At 43.1% G+C, this 14251-nt stretch overlaps 1 long non-coding RNA gene across 2 annotated transcripts in view; it reads right to left on the bottom strand.

Moving 5' to 3' along the window:
• Positions 1-14251, bottom strand: part of LOC122172262 (uncharacterized) — a 113358-nt gene that overhangs the window by 58571 nt on the left and 40536 nt on the right. For both annotated transcript variants that reach the window (XR_010598377.1, XR_010598378.1), the window contains exon 3: positions 10388-10483. This is a non-coding gene — a long non-coding RNA (uncharacterized LOC122172262). The remainder of the gene's footprint in view (positions 1-10387; positions 10484-14251) is intronic.

Here is a 14251-nt window from a genome sequence, read left to right as displayed (position 1 = left end):
CATTTTGTCTTCAGCTGGCTAAAGGGAAAACCTATCCACCCCCAAGGATACCAGAAAGGAACTGGAACAAAGGACAGTAACTACAGGGGGTGTGAGTGATTGCTGGACCCAGACTAGAAGGAGACTAGTCTGTAAAAGGAAGCTTACTGGGTGAGGTTTTTATCTGTATTCAGTTTCTTAGACATAGACTTCCGTGTTCTATTTTATTTTGCTTAGTAATTCACTTTGTTCTGTCTGTTACTACTTGGAACCACTTAAATCCTACTTTCTGTATTTAATAAAATCACTTTTTACTTATTAATTAACCCAGAGTATGTATTAATACCGGGGGGTGGGGGAACAGCTGTGCATCTCTCTCTCTCAGTGCTATAGAGGGCAAATAATTTATAAGTTTACCCAGTATAAGCTTTATACAGGGTAAAATCGATTTTTTTAGGGTTTGGACCCCATTGGGAGTTGGACATCTGAGTGTTAAAGACAGGAACACTTCTGTAAGTTGCTTTCAGTTAAGCCTACAGCTGTTAGGGGACGTGGTTCAGACCTGGGTCTGGGTTTGCGACAGGCTAGCGGATCTGGTTCAAACCAGGCAGGGCACTGAAGTCCTAAGCTGCCAGGGCAGGAAAGCAGCAGAAGAAGTAGTTTTGGCACATCAGGTGGCACATCAGGGGGGTTCTGTGATCCAACCCGTCACACTCGGTTCATAAGAACATACACAGAATAGACAAAATTAAACAAACACGTGACCTAATTTGGCACAGACTCACCTGTCACAGCCAGGTTTGCTGGCTCACTTGCCTGTTACACCACTCTGACAAGATTACTTTGAGGAAGTGGGAAAATCTCTGAGGCACGCCCCAGTTGTTTTCCATCCCATGTATGGTCCTTCAGCGATGCATTGCTATCTGTGGCGATGTTGTTCATTCTCACCCACTTGAACAGAGACTTGTGCCATGCAAATTGATGTCCCTCCCCCTCCTGCATACCATAGTCATCCTTACTCTAAATTATATAATATTTAATAAGTAAATTCTTGAGTAAAAATAAAAAACATAAAGAAATATTCCAGTACAAAGCCGTCTACATCCCCATAAGTGTACAGACTTCAATATTCAAAAAAACTTTATTTCTCTGTGAAAGTTAGTTGAACTTGGTGCAAATCCATTGTGCAATTCTTGGCAGTTATGACCAAAAGATATTTCTGAAGAAGCTACAGTAAATTTCATTGAGCATTATTAAAACAATAGTGCAAGTTCAATTTTAAAACAAAACCGAGCAAAGTCACGTATTGCAGCTTTACAACTTCAGCATTTTACAAAGCTGTAAACTCTTTTTATGCAATACATGTCAGTAAGTTTTCATGAACCAATTTTCAGTAACACTTATAGAAATGTAAAAGAACACTGTCACGCAATGAAAAAACAAAAAGACAAAAAACCAATTATATTCTACCCTATGCAGAGTAAACTGTGGTGGGAGAGAATCATCTGAAGAAGTGAAGTTTTTTTACCCACGAAAGTTTATGCCCAAATAAATGTGTTAGTCTTTAAGGTGCCACCTGACTTCTTGTTTTTGTTTTTGTTTTTAAAAACCACCTGCATTTCTGATGTCGTACAACTGCTACATTTCTTACCTCGTTTGTGTCCCAGCTTTATTGATAACATAACTGACAACCTCAGCACAGCTCTGATAACAGAGTTCTGTTAATAAATGTGTGATTTTGATGCTGGATTGCTGTTTTTCAGTGTTGCCAACAGTTTTTAGTGTTTTTCACTAAGCCCCAGCTGCTGGAGTCATGGTGTTGCAGGAGTATCTCAGTGTTCATTTTTCAATAAGTAAGTTTCTACCCCGATGCTTGCAGAGAAAAGTGTGAAAATGTGATACAAATGCACCCTAAAGACTCAAAAGCAAAAAAGGTAAATAAAAAGCCCAACATTTATAATTTAAAAAAAATCTCATGATCGCCTTATAAATCTCTAGATTTTGGGATGGCGGGGCAGATTCGTGTTTTGAATATTTGAGGTTGCAATACCGTTTTTTGCAGAAGCAAAGCTACTCTGGGCCCTACATGAACAGCGCATTTAAAAAAAAAAAAATCTTTGCAACAGAGTGATAGATTTAAATAAGGGACAGAGAAAAAGTAAATCCAGAGGCCACCCTTCATCAGATTATTTATAATATATTATAGATCACAGTTTGACCTACCACTTGACAGTGTCCCTTTAACTTATGTTTGGCATTTTAAGAAAAAATATCTTAGTGAAATTAGTATTCAGCTAAACAGTAGCAAAATGCTTTTAAAATTACACCTAAAAGTTTAAGGAAAATTGCAGTTAGACTTCAGTTAAACATCCATTATATTGCATAGTGTAGTGTTCCACTTTTAAATATGAAATAAATGCTCATTGCCTAAATAAGAATAAAACATAAGCTCAGCAATAATAATAATAAAATAATATGCTGGTAAGTAATGAAACTGCTAGTGCATAATTTGTTTATTGCTTATGTGCAGGGGCAGCTCCAGGCACCAGCGCACCAAGCACGTTCCTGCGGCGGCAAGCTGCAGGGGGCGGCCTGCAGGTCGCCGTGAGGGCAGTAGTCAGGCTGCCTTCAGCAGCATGCCTGCGGGAGGTCTGCCGGTCCTGTGGTTTTGGTGGCAATTCGGCGGCAGGGACGCCAAAGGCGCGGGACCACCGGACCTCCCGCAGGCATGCTGCCAAATCCGTGTAACCAGGCAGGGCACTGAAGTCCTAAGCTGCCAGGGCAGGAAAGCAGGAAGGCGGCCTGACTGCTGTGCTTGGGGTGGCAAAATAAATAGAGCCGTCCTGCTTATGTGCTGCTCACCTTAATCTCATTTCCATCTTGATTAGAATCTTTTAAATGTAATCATATTTTCAGCAGCATAGAGCTCAGTTGTGATGGTCTCTGACCTCTCTGTTCCTACAAAGAAAAGGACCCTGCATCTTTCTTTGATACATCTTCCCACGGCACTTTACATGTAGTACTGATATAATAAGAAAGATGAACTGGATGGTCAACTAAATGGAATATCTTGAGATGAGTCAGGGTCCTGGAGGTTAACATAGGGACTGATCCAAAGCCTGTTGAAATCAATGAGAGGATTAGATTAATGGAGATATCCCATCTCCTAGACAGGACCTTGAAAGGTCATCAAGTCCAGCCCCCTGCCCTCACTAGCAGGACCAAGTACTGATTTTGCCCCAGATCCCTAAGTGGCCCCGTCAAGGATTGAACTCATAACCCTGGGTTTAGCAGGCCAATGCTCAAACCACTGAGCTATCCCTCCCCCCCAAGAGGACTTCCATTTAATTCAGTGGGCTTTGGATTGGGGGCATAGCAAGGGCATTTATGGTCTAAAAATACTATGTATTGACCAATTAAAAAGTACATCACCCATAAACAACGTCCATCCCCTTTCACTGCTGTTTACAATAACAATAATGACCTCAGCAATAGGGATTACAGACCTCAGTGCTTACAATCAGCATGAGCAATCTGTGCCATCACAGCAACAGTGCTATTCCTATCAAACAGAATCCATTAGGGCTGAGGTACGGCACCAGAAAAATACACACACCCATTTGAACCTCAATCCTTCTCCCAAACTGAACTGAACCTTTGATAAAGAGTCCTCCCACCCCCATCCAATGCTCTTTTGTACCCAAATTTATCTCCCCCTTCCAAATTCTCTACAGTCAACCAGCCAGATCCTTCAGCCTAGACTTGGAAACTCCCACTGTTTTCTGTTCTCACCCCCAGGTTTCTTTTCCCTCCTCTAACTCCTCACAGGGCCCCCTACATCAGCTGCTACTCCGATCAGGAAGCTGTCAGATTCCTGGCAGGCTCTGCTGGGCTTCCACCAGTTGCTGCCTTGAAATCTCTCATGGTCCTAGGCCTCCTTTGGTGAGCGATATTCAGTCTATTCTGAGATGCCTCTGACCCATGAGGAGATCTGATTGGAAAATGTCCATCTGCTCTCAATTTTTTTCCCCAACTTTCTTTTGATAAACTGAAAACTTTTCAACTGAAACCCCAAAATCTTTTGATTTTTCAGTTTGTTTAAAAAAAATATATCCTCAAATTTTGTGTAGAAAGCAGACACTTTCTATGGAGACGATTTTTGTTAAATCAAAAAACCTATTTTCCACCAAAAAAGGCTTTTTGATTGAAAACTTTTACCCAGCCCTGCCCACAAATGCACAAGATTTGAATACAGGAGCCACCTTGGGCCGAGCAGAGACTGCAAACCACTGGTTTGTACTGGGGAAATAAACATGGGGGAGAGGAGATGGAGAAAGTGCCAAGCATGAGGGCTGGATGGACAATGGAGAATGGTAATAGGAGTCACCAGATTAGCCAGGAAATGGGGAGGAAATCATTTGTACTTGGAGGGAAGGAGCAGAGGAGCACGTAGGCTGGGGTAGAGGAAGCAGAGATTCGGGGAAGGACAAAGGAAAGTGACCTGACTGGGTTGGTACCAGGAGAGAGAAGGATAGGAGGACAGGGGAGAAGGAGGAGGACCTCACTAGGTTTGGATATGCATCCAGTTTTGGGTGGACTTATCTAGACTGGATCAAACCTGATGAGGTGTGGTGTTTAGATGTTGCTTGTAATTATTAGAACTGGGAGCACTGGCTGTTGGGCGTCTGGAAGGACAGGAAAGAGGAAGGAGGGGGGAGGAGAAGAGGAGGCTGAGTGAGAGTTACAGAGGGTGCAGCAGCAGCTTGGTAAAGAGGTTTCCACTTTAAAAATAAAGTCCTGTTGAAGTTTGTCAGTACCTTGCTTGGTCACTACAACATGAGGCTCAACAATTGCTACCTTCCACTCAGTCTATAAAAAGGAATCATTCTCGTCATTTGTATCCTTTGAGTTTTTATTTTTGTGCGATTACTGTGGTTTAAAAGAGCCAAAGCAGAAAAAATAAACATGCCTGTTTCCCTTTCTTTAGTGTCACACACGAGAACTGCTGATTTTTTCTGCCAATTATACACCAGATTCTGCCACTGTAAGTTACTTAGAGAGAAACCTGATTCTGCAAGAGCTTCCATTGATTTCAGTGGATCTACTTACAGAGTAGACTGATCAAGACTAATTTTGCATCTGTAACAGCATTTTTTGGAACAGGTATTACAAGTCAGACCATTTTTTAAAACCCACTTTAACATTTTAAACCCAAACTGAATATCAAAAAAGTATATTTGTTGCTTATAAGTCTGAAATAAGATAAGAATGATCCCTTAGTGATACCTATCTGTAAAGTCTGAAGAATTGCATAGTTGCATTTTCTTATAATTTTGAGTTGACCAGAAAATGTGTTTTTCCCCATTGAAAATTTTGATTTTCTTTTTCATATTTATCAAATATTTTCAGGGGAAAAAATCCAAACTTTTCAACAACAAGAAAATGTTTTTTTAGTTTTCAGCCAATTAAATTTTGTTTTTTTTTGACAAAAACCTCAAAATTCTTAATTTTGTAAAAAAACCAAATTTTTATTGAACATTTTTTGATGGAAAGATTTTGACCACACCTATAGAACAGGCTAGCTTTTGAGTAGTCTCTGCACAGTATTGAAACATAGAAACCTTCACAGGAACACGTTTCTTGTGTTTAGAAAGTACTGTACATACTTTGTTTTATAAATACTGCATAGCTTTAACAGGTGTTCAAGCAGTGGTAATATAGGTGCTTTCATACACATATGAATAATAGCATTTCTTAAAAATATAATTAAAATAACAGCATATTTTCAAAGCTATAGAAAATCACTACCATCATAGATCACAGGTCGTTCAACAGTCAAAAGATAAAATACTCTTTTTGAGATAAAGCTGTACAAATCAAAACAAACAAACAAAAAAACAAACAAACAAACAAAACCCCACAGCAGCAGATTGTGTTAGTTTATGTCAGGTAAAAGTCAGATCATGATAGCTGGTCAAATCCTGCAATCCTTACTTAAGCAAACATCCATTGGACTTTGAGAAGTTTTGTGTGAGTTAGGATTGCAGGACTGGATGCAGTAGAGGCATTAACTACAAGAAGACAATCTGGACTCAATTGGCTGAACATAATCATGCAGTAAATTCTGTTGTTTACCGTCTCAGAGTTTAAGAGGATCGAAGGATGGAACAATGTTATAGAATCACGGGAAACTATCATTAACAAAATCTGAAACTCAGGCCACTGAATTTTAACCCCTTTTTCTTAATAGCCAGTCTAACAACGTCTACAAGCGATGAAAAACTCCTTATTTCAATCTCTACACTCAAACTCTACCTAACTAGAGAAGGTGTTAGCAAATATCAGTACATAGATACCACAGTTTCTCACTTTCACCTGCCGTCTGATAGTTTCCTTATGAGAATAAGTCCCTGGAATTGAAAAATCAAAACAGAACTTGGTTTCAAAGCTCTACCTCTACTCTAGATTTGGAAGAGATATTTAGACATATACCTTCCTCAGAGCAACAAGAGGGTGTGTGTGTGCAACAAAATATATTTAAAATGGAAGTTATTCCTGAAATACAGTTGGCATTTCTGAGCCTTTTGCTGGTGGTTGCCACCCTATTGAAAAGGGAGAACATTTGTACAAGTGATACAATGGGAAGCCTAATATCTCAAACGAGTTACTGTCAGACTTCTATCAATCACTGGAGAACTTTAACTCTCCAAGCAGGAAACTGCTGAGATATTGCATTTATCCCTCTCACATGTAATGGAAGATGGACTTGAACTTATAACTGATTTTTAAAAATTCTGGTACTTGGTGTGAGACCATTTCATGTACAAGCAGAATGGATTGTTTAAACATGTAGATTTCTTACTTCACAGTTAGTGGGATTAACGTCTGGTAACAAGCTTTATGGCCCAAGTCAGCAATGCACTTAAGCACATGTTGAACTTCTGTGACATTAACCATGTGCTTCAGTGCTTTGCTGAACGGTGCCTAAATTCTTTCATTACTGACACATCCTTATCCCCAGCTATGTATTAAACAAAAAGAATGACACAAATAAAATGTAAGAAAAGCAAGTTTATTGGCTGTCCCTCAGATACCACAGAATATGCTCCAAGCTGAAAGTCTGGGATATACACCTTAACACGCCTTCACCAAACATGGACACTCCACCTGAGAAGCAGATCACATCAGGGAACAGGCCACCCGAATACCCTGAGAGAATCTGCTTCAATACAGATATAAAATCCACTCCAACCGCACACCCCTAGTTGTCACCCACCACCACATCGTGGAACCCATAGGGGGTAACATCAAATATCTACAACCCATACTGAAGGGGAACTCCATCCTTAAAGAAATCTTTCCTGAACTCCTCTTTGGGCCTTCAAACAAGCCCCTTACATCTCCAAGCTCATCATGAGAGCAGCTCCCCACAGTCCAGGACACGCCAACTCAAAGTGGCACCAAACCCTGCCAGAACAACAGGTTCAAAACCTGAAGACATATTCCACTGCTACACTGATCAACACCCCACAACAACACACCTTTCAGGATCCATGGGTTCTACTCATGACTATTACAACAAGCGGTATATCTCACTCAGGCACTAAAATCCCCCAAAAAACTATGTGGGTGAAACCAGACAATCACTAAACTCTTTTATGAACTCAGACAGGAAAATGATAAAAGACAAAACACACTTTTCACAAAGTGATTACTCCATATCTGATCTGTCAGTCCTCAAAGGAAACTTGCACAACACCTTCCAAAGACGAGCTGGGATCTTAAATTTGTAATTTTGCCTGACACTGAAAATCATGATCTTAATAAAGAATCTGGATTTTATCGTTTATTACAACAATTGTAACCCATTTAACCCCCCTTTTTGGTCATTGACTACAGGGAGGTTAATGGGCCACGTCATCTTGAATGGACCATTAGAATATGCGCTAACCCTTATGCTAAACAATCTGTTTGATCTTGTATTTAGCTGTGATAATCTGAGTACCCTTCCCAGACCTGAAGAAGAGCTCAGTGTAACTTGAAAGCTTGTCTCTCACCAACAGAAGTTGGTCCAGTAAAAGATATTACCTCACCCACCTTATTATTTAAAAAAGAACAGGAGTACTTGTGGCACCTTAGAGACTAACAAATTTATTAGAGCATAAGCTTTCGTGGACTACAGCCCACTTCTTCGGATGCATACAGAGTGGAATAAATATTGAGGAGATATATATATATATATATACACACACATACAGAGAGCATAAACAGGTGGGAGTTGTCTTACCAATTCTGAGAGACCAATTAAGTAAGAGAAAAAAAACTTTTGAAGTTTTTGAACTTATTATTTAAGTTACTTACCATGCTAACGTCATTCATACTGAGAAATGGATTTTTAAGGAAAAAAAAGATGTATAGAGCAAGTGAAAATGAGCAGCCGTTCTACTAAATGTCACATGGTGCTCTGTCGTGGGGATTTTGGGGGTAATTAACCCTAAAGCTCACATTGTCAGTGAACAAGCAAACTACATATGTGCCAACTGAAGGCTATATCTACACTACAGACCTTACATTGGCACAGTTGTACCACTACAGCTGCACTGCTGTAAGGTCTCCTGTGTAGTCGCTGGATGCTGGTGGGAGAGAGCTGTCCTACCGGCATAATTAAACCACCCCCAAAGAGTGGTGGTAGCTATGTTGGAGAGCCTCTCCTGCCAACATAGCACTTGTCCACACTGGCGCTTTTGCCAGGGAAACTTATGTCGGTCAGGGGTGTATTTTTTCACACTTTGACACACTGTCAGACTGCCTCACTACAGCAAAGAGCGAACCGTGATCTGTGGTATAATGTTATACTGTAATTAATTCATTGTTTGCCATCAAAAAGCAACATTTGCAGCAGATATCACACCATTCCCATGGTTATTTCCTACTCTAAGTATAGGGATGACTGTGGTATCTCAGAGATTACTGTTAGATAACAAATGGCAAACGTTGAATTTTAATGATAACTACTGAACCCAGGCCAAGGAGAAATGTTTAGCTTTATTCACAATGTTAGTTCTTACCGTAGATGAAACAACTATCAAACTTGCTCAGATGACCCTCAATTTTAAGAAGCTGATGACATTTTTAACCCTCCCCCTCAATCAAAACAATAGTTTGCTTGTTTTCAATTACTGCTGCCTTTGCTTGGGCTCTCAACAAAATCCCAGCACAGGCCAAATCACCTTCTTGTAGTCAAAGTATAAACCTTTCTCACAACTGAGCCAAATTTTCAAAAAAGGGCATCTACGGGTGGGGATAAGAATGATGGGTTTTGTGCATATCAATTCTATTAGCTGCTGTGCAAGTGACACACTCTATTGCCATTGTGTGTAAATGTTAGCACTCGAGTCGTGTGTGTGCAGAGGGTTGTGGGCACACAAGTGCAGGCTGGGTTGGGACTCTTTTGAAGATTTACTCCTATTGTGGCATATACGTATTCATCAGGACCGAAGCCACGGACAGCAGTAGCTATGCCAGATTCATTTTGGGTAGAGGTGGCTGATGGGAAATAAGCCCCTCCCCCAAAGGCTCACCAAATACCGGTGATTAATTGAGCATTTCCCCCTGCCTCTAATGCAATGTCTTCTCCAGGTACTGAAGCGCTAAAGGTCTCTCTCCAGAATTTCAGTTCACAGGGTCAGAGCCCCCCTGAATTCTAGCAATAGTGGGAGGGAAGGTTTCCTGGCCCCAAACAGATGGGCAGGCAGGAGGGAAGCTGATTCTCTCCTTATCATGGCTTAAATTCTCATAGATTATTTCCTGAGCCTCCCCATGGTCTCCCCTCTAACATGCTTTAAAAACTCGAGAGCACATGAGGGGTGGGGGGTGCCCTCAGAGCTCCAGGCTTGAGCCGTTGGGCTGGGGGAGGTGGGGAGCCTGGGGCTTCTGTGCTGCGGTGGGGTGGTGGGACTAGGGGCTTCTGCCCTGCGGAGCAGCAGGGCTCCGGGCTTCAGCTGCATGGAGGGGGATCTCGGGGCTTGAGCCCCGCGGGAGGCAGGATGCTGGGACTTGGGGTTTAAGCCCCAAGTGGGGGCAATGAAGGGACTCAGGGCTATAGCCCCACAAGGGGCACCGGGGCTCGGAGCTTCTGCCCTGTGGGGCGTGCCGGGGCCCAGGACTTCTGCCCGCTGAGAGAAACTGGGGCTCCCCGCAGGTTTGGAAATGTTTACCGGAGCTCCGCTCTGGACAGCTCTGGCTGAATTTAAGCCCTGCTCCTTATCATCTCTCACAGCTACCATGTAACCCAGGTATATTCCCATTATTCTCCCACTGAGGTCAATGAGAGTTGTGCTCACATATCCAAGATGCAAATTTGAGGTTTATTCTTTAAACCAGGCAGTAATGAAACTATTCTGCTTACATCAGTTCTCCTGACTTCAGCAAACATATCTCAGCGTCTTGGGCCACTTGCAATTCTTCTGAGTCATCAAAGGTCAACGAATTACATGTGCTGTTTCTATGGCAAAAGGGAAGAAAACTGTTATTAAATAATCTCTGAAACAGCACAACACAGACAAATAATCACCATAGTACCCTTTGCACACTTGCCTCCTATGGTAGATTATTTTCAGTTACTGAGGGACAAACTCGATCATCTTTACTATTTGTTATACAGCAGCACCTAGAGGCCCAGACCCAAACTGCAGTGCCAGTGTGCTAGTCACTGTACATACATACAGTAAGGGACAGTTCCTACCCCAAAGAGCCTGCAGTGCAAATAGAGAAGATAGGCAAGGAGTAGGAGAAAGGAATCATTGCTATCTCTGTTTTTACAAACGGGAAACTGAGGCACAGAGAAATTTAAGTGACTTGCCAGGAAGTCTGGACACTTCCAGTAATCAAGCTCAAACCTTGTCCCATATCCAATGCCTTACTTCCAAGACCTGTTTCCCCTGAGTAAGAGTGAGGAAACTCATAGTCAGAGTAAAATAATGAACTGTGTGGTACAGGTCAGATTCCTCTCTGAATGATGGTACTGTGAACCAAGAGATGAGTCCATCGAAATCAATCCAGTTACAGTTGGGTGACAGGAGAACCCCTAGACAAGACTGAGCACAACAACAAAGTGGACAAGGGCTGCAAGATATTTAGATATTTAATGGAAGACGCAGCATTTACCAGCAGACAGGTAAGTCTATACTGATACCAGCTTCACTCGTCTTGATGTTCCTGCACCACAGCTCTCACCTCCCTACTACGCACATGGTCATGAAAACATTCTAATGTCCAGTTTCTTAGCGACCGTTTTTACTGTGCTTTGAAGATGTAGGATAAAAACCTGTGCAAGCAAGAAGTGAACTTGTCACCATGACTAAAGACTCTGAGATAGAAAGTCTGCTCCGGTAGGGATGGGGGGAGGGAGGGAGAAGATTGTGGTGACAACAACCTCCCCACTTCAGGGGGCCAGCACAGTATCAAAAGTGGATGCCACTGTCCAGAGAGCATGTGAGACCAGGGTAGTTGGGGAATACACAGATTCAGTACATCTCCTCAGCAGCCTTTGTGCATGAGTTTCCTGTGGAGCTGCGGGCAGATTTCAAAGCTGCCCTCCTACCCTGACAGAGGGAAGTGAAATTGATACTGGATCTGGACTGCAAAGTGTTCTATAAATGTGTCATTATTCTGACAATATCACTCAAAATGCTGGTCCATGACAGAATACTTTTACAAGACATATCTTCATGATAAAACAGCAAAACTTCTGCACCTATTGGAAATTGTGAATGAACCAGGAACAGGAATATATTGAACATCAAATTATCATAGACTCAACCCTCCCACCCCCATATGCATCTCTCCATTACATGCTACAGTGAGTGGAGTGGAAGACCTCATAGTTTGTGCAAAAAGTGGTGCAGTAAGGGAAGTAAAGCCTCTGCATCAATTTCACTTATCGGAGTAGCCTGTGAAATACCGGGCTGGGGGCTGTAGAGAGGCAGAGGAAAAGGAGTCTGAAAGCAGCCTGTCTGCACCATGTTCCCCACTGAAAGTCATGGAACACACATGGACAGTTCCCATGTAAGTTAATGCTACTCTAAGATGTATTAACTTTGCCTACTTACTCCATTGCCTCCATCAGAGGTGTTACAGGAGCCAACAGTAACGTGCCAACTGAGGCAGTTATGCTGCCATTTTTATGGGAAAATCCTGTAGATTTTAATATGTAAGAAATTAACAGGGTATTATAGACATTTCTGCAAAAACTTAAAAAATGTAATAGAAGTTACATTATAACATGATCTCTCTTTATGGTTTTCTGAACCATGCTACAGAACTGTATAGCAAGGATTTCATTCTCTCAAACACTCTATAGGCCAGTTCCAAACAGCTATAGAAAAGTCCATTTTCTATGAAATTCTATAGCACTTTACGATAAGGAGGATGATGGGAGTTAAGGCTAGCAGCAGTGCAGAGAAAGCAGCTAAGTGCAACAAACCCCACCACAGGTCATCAGCGCGTATGAATGTGTCAACTTCACCAATGCACAGACATCCACCACTTTAAAGAAGGAACTCCACTAGCGAGAAGTGGTAGTAGGTTTTTATCTTCACGATGGATTAAACAGTAGAGGGGCAACACTGTCAGGAACTCAGGTGGCTCCTTGGGTTGCTAGGTGACCCTGCAATGAGCTTAGCTTGGCCCAGGGAGTGACTGTACTCCCTGATTAGACAGAAGAGCCAACAGATCTCTTTTAAAGTCTGATAGCAGCAGCAGCACAGTGTCTGTTCAATGCGTTCCATGCCTGCAGCTGCACCAGACCTGCTTCTTGTACCAGCCTTTGTTCTAACCAGTGCCTCTCCCTGCTCCTGCCCTAGTCCCTGCCTTCCTCAGAACTCCTGATTCCTGACTCCAAGCACTGGATAGTCTCTTGACTACGACACCTGCTCTGCACTTTGGTTCTGTTCTGGCTCCCGACTTCTGTCTCTGACCATTGGCTTGTCCCCTGGACACACCTCCTGATCTGCTCTCGGATTCTGCTCTGACCACTAGGCCAGACTCCTGTTCCAACCACTAGCTTGCAACACCTACACCGGGGAGTGTAGCAGTTTGAGCAGCCCAGTAGACTGTAGGAGGGGCTTTCGCCCCATAGCCTGGAGCTCCCCTACAGAAGGGCAACAGCAGGAGTCCAATCTGCCTTTTGGACATTGTTGTGGAACTGCGGGCTCAGGTCACAGAATTCAGTGAGCAGAATGCAGCCCTCCAGGCTCAGTACAATACCAGGGATTGTCTTCTGTCTCTGCAATTCTCACATCCACTTTCTAAATGACCAAGCTGCTTCTACCTGACAAGTTCAACAGCTAGTATGCCAAGTTTCATAGGTTCCTTAACCAATGTCATCTCCAGTTCATGTTACAGCCATATTTGTACCCCACGGATCAGTCCTAGTAGGATTGGTACTAATCTGCTCACCACAGAGGCCCTGATGTGGGCATCCCCACTCCTGAAGGGGTCCAGCCCTCACTTTGAACACTTGGACTACTTTGTACAGGCAATGGCAGGTGTCTTCGATAGCCCTAATTGAGAACGTACTGCAGAAGCTGCTCTCTAAGCCCTCTGGTCTGTCACCAAATATGCAGTGGGACGCTGATGTCTGGCTGCAGATCCCCACTGGAATGAGGCTGCCCAGAAACACCACTTCAAGCAGGGCCTCAACAACTCTATCAAAGATGAATTAGCACAGGTGGAACCTCCGCCTCGCCTGGGATCCTTAATTGGTCTGTGCATTAGGACTCATGATTGGCTAACGAAGCGAGCCCATGGAAAATGACACCCCCAGGGCAGAATTCTTCTGTCTCCTGGGGCCCCAGTTGTCCTGCCAGACCCTGAACCAATGCAAGTCGATCTGCCTAGCCCCACCTCTCTGCCGATGAAAAGAATCATAGTCGGGCATTGGGGCTATGCTGGTACTGAGGCATGTTGCAGACAAAGACTAGCCCACCTCCGGGTGAGGAAATGCCTGAGCCGAGCCCCAGTAAGGGGCAAGAGTTGGGTCTGCGCTCCACTCCTATCCTCAGCAAATCACACTGCTGCTTGGCCACCAGAATTTGGCAGCCCCTAGTACACATGTCAAGTGGGCTGGAAGAAAGCAGACATTACAACAGCTTGGACTAGCCTCCCTGCCTGGCCTTTACTCTGTACAGCAGAGCCCCTGTGGAAGGACAAAACAGGGCCTCCCACAGCGGGTGCAGGACATGCTCCCATGCGCTCCAAGCCAGATGAACTG

The sequence above is a fragment of the Chrysemys picta genome, chromosome 2 (genome assembly GCF_011386835.1).
Source record: "Chrysemys picta bellii isolate R12L10 chromosome 2, ASM1138683v2, whole genome shotgun sequence".
Taxonomy (NCBI): Eukaryota; Metazoa; Chordata; order Testudines; family Emydidae; genus Chrysemys; species Chrysemys picta.
The sequence above is the reverse complement of the archived record's forward strand: the minus strand, read 5'-3'. Positions and strand labels throughout refer to the sequence as shown.